The sequence below is a fragment of the Silurus aristotelis genome (genome assembly GCF_946808225.1).
Source record: "Silurus aristotelis genome assembly, chromosome: 10".
NCBI lineage: Eukaryota > Metazoa > Chordata > Actinopteri > Siluriformes > Siluridae > Silurus > Silurus aristotelis.
The window spans coordinates 11,090,970-11,094,503 of record NC_139583.1 but is presented as its reverse complement, the minus strand read 5'-3'; positions in this window follow the sequence as shown (position 1 = coordinate 11,094,503).

Genomic DNA, 3,534 nt, shown 5'->3' with positions numbered 1-3,534 from the left:
CGTTATAGCAGTGCAATTGTGTTTTTTGTAATAGAGGACTAATTCTAATTACAAGATGTGTATGTATGTGGTAGTTAAGGAAAACTGGCTGAATTGTGGAAAACAACCAAAAAAGGACCGATTCCTCAACTTTCAGTTTGTCTAAATCATACACCATATGAACATTTTTGGACACCTGACACGTGTCAGATCCATGTGTGAGACTTCCCTAAACTATTGTCACAATTTACAGTAGTTTTACATTTTTGCTATACTGGAACTAAGGCCTTATCTTAACCTAATGCAGAATGACAATGCCTCTGTACACAAATTGATCTTCTTAAGGACTTGGTCCCAACACATTTTAGGTCATCTAAAACCTTGCTAGCTAGTCATTTCCTTAAATTGTAAATGCCATGCCTGGAACAATCAGCTTGTAATCAGATTCTGGCTGTCAAATTGCTGATGATGCTCCAGTGAAGCAGTCAGAATAAAAAAAAAAAGTAATAATTGTTCACTTCTGGTTGATACAGTACCTGCAACTGTGGGAGACGTTCCAGTGCAGGAATATGTGTAGTTATAAGAACTGCATTTAGTACAACTTATCTATATTATCACCAGAATTATTACGTGGCGTATGTGGTTTATATAACTATACAATACAATACAATAACTAATTTATTTAACAGGAGGTTAAATCTGAAATGATCAGAAAGCCAATCCTCTATATTATTCCAGTTTTTTTTTTTTTTCTTTTTCTTGTGATAATTGACCAGCAGAGAGCGCAATAGCACTTGTAAATTTCTCCAAAGATGTGCGTTCACACAAATGGCAAAACAATTATAATGTAATTAATTATTCAATCAGTACAACCATACTGGTTTTACTATTCACTCATTGCTTTCTGCGTTAAATACCAGATTTAACGTCTCGGATAACCATTTTCCCCCAGATAGTCATCTTATTTTATGATTTTCCGTTAAGTAATGAACATATTTATTAGAGACGTCTGTAATTAGAGGTCATAAGCGGCCATAAGCATAAATGACATAAGGGTTCATTAGTTGTACACAGTTTATACTTTGAATTTGTCCTGTAAATTAATGGCGGATTGTCCATGATGATGAGAACGAGGCGCGACGTGCGCGCGCGCACACACAAATATAATCCGGCGCCCTCTGTCAGTCACTCATTCACATCACTGACTCGTCACTCTGTGTGTGTGTGTGTGTGTGTGTGTGTGTGTGTGAGAGAGAGAGAGAGCTTGCTGCAGGCCAGCTCAGTTCAGCTCGAAACGGCTCGCATACGGCGCCCCGGGCCGCGCGCGTGACGACGAGACGAGAGCATCGGGCGCGCGGCGAAGTGGCGCGCGTGTCATTTCGACTGACGCACGCTCTCGTCCGTCCATCCGCGCGCTGCTCGGGCGCAAATGCGACGACACGGCGACAAGACAGCGCGACGCAGCAAGACAGCGCGCGCGGCTACAGGGGGGTGTGTGGGATGTGGTGGTCGGAATAATAAACTCGTCTGAGCTGCCCCGGGCACTCCGGGGGTCAAGGTGCACGAGTAAAATGGACAGGAACGAATGAGCAACCGCGTTGTTTACTTGTTTTCTTCCGCACCTGAGATAGGCTCCGTGCCAGCACTCAGGTGAATAACAAAGGGTTCATTCAAGTATTGATCTGTTATGAATCTACCTGGTAAAGGCAATATTTAAAAACAACATTGAACTTGAACGTGAACGTGTACTTGGTAATGAACACCTGTACACATGCACATACTTTTATACTATCAATCAAATCTGACAATCTAAAGCAGAAATGCATGCAGATACATGCCAAGACCCTAGGATCAGAATAGGGACAATCTGTGTATGATCTCTTTTGTAATGTCGTTGAGCGGGTATAAATATTATATATATATATATATATATATATATATATATATATATATATATATATATATATATATATATATAGTGATAATGAATTCTACACCCTAAATACCTTTTTGCAGAATTATAGGAAAATGGCCAGACTGGTTCGAGCTCACAAGACCATTATAGTAACTAAAAATCCCACTCTTTACAACCATAGTGAGCAGGAAATGATCACAGTATGCACATCATGATAAACCTTTAGGTGCATGGCCTCCAACAGCAGAAGCCCACATTATGTTCCATTCCTGTCAGCTAGGGGCAGGAATTTTGCACTGTGGTAAAACAGGAGATTCTGAGCAGTAATGTGCAACTGACAATTCTGCAGCAAATTGTGATGCAATCATGTCAACATGTCCCAGAGTCTGAAACAATTCCAACATCTTCCATGTGAAAAAGAATCAGCAATGTCGTGAGAGCAAAGAGAAGCCTTCACCAGTGTGTTCACTGGTGTTTCTAATAAAGTTAATGAGTGTAAATGTCACAGACTTTAAATATAGACAGACAAATTGCCATTTTTATTTTACGTGTGCACCGCAGTTAATTTAACATTATGCAAAAATCCTTTAATTTATGTGCCAATGTTTCCAAGGACAATGACTAGTATTGTGGCTCCCGAAGAAGTCTCTAGAAAGCCACATTATTTAGACAAATAAATATTCCCTGGGTAAGAAAGCTTAGTCTTTTAGGATACTTGAAATTTATAGTAGTGCCTTTTGCTTATTACCATACCACATGATAGCCCAAACAGACAATGATTAACACATTTGGCTTAAACAATATCATTTTTTTTTATTTTTAATCCTGAATATGAGTGTATGTATATGATATATGTATATGATATAGGTATATTATGTACAGTACAGACCAAAAGTTTGGACACACCTTCTCATTCAAAGAGTTTTCTTTATTTTCATGACTATGAAAATTGTAGAGTCACACTGAAGGCATCAAGGGCTATTTGACCAAAAAGAAGAGTGATGGGGTGCTGCGCCAGATGACCTGGCCTCCACAGTCACCGGACCTGAACCCAATCGACATGGTTTAGGGGTGAGCTGGACCGCAGAGTGAAGGCAAAAGGGCCAACGAGTGCCAAGCATCTCTCGGGGAACTCCTTCAAGACTGTTGGAAGACCATTTCAGGTGACTACCTCTTGAAGCTCATCAAGAGAATGCCAAGAGTGTGCAAAGCAGTAATCAAAGCAAAAGGTGGCTACTTTGAAGAACCTAGAATGACATTTTTCAGTTGTTTCACACTTTTTTGTTATGTATATAATTCCATATATAATTCCACATGTGTTTAATTCATAGTTTTGATGCCTTCAGTGTGACTCTACAATTTTCATAGTCATGAAAATAAAGAAAACTCTTTGAATGAGAAGGTCTGTCTTTTGGTCTGTACTGTATATGATCTGTAAGTCATGACCTTAGTCTTCTGCCTGCCATCTGCAGTTAACACAAAAACTATGTGTAGCCTCATAACACCAAGTTTGTCAAATTCATTTGAGGTAAATAATAAAATGTACGTCACACTTTTAGATTTGATTCTTCCCTGAATCATCCTCCTAATGGGTTGCAAGCACTCATTTCCATTCTCAGTCAGCTATCATTTTTGCTCAT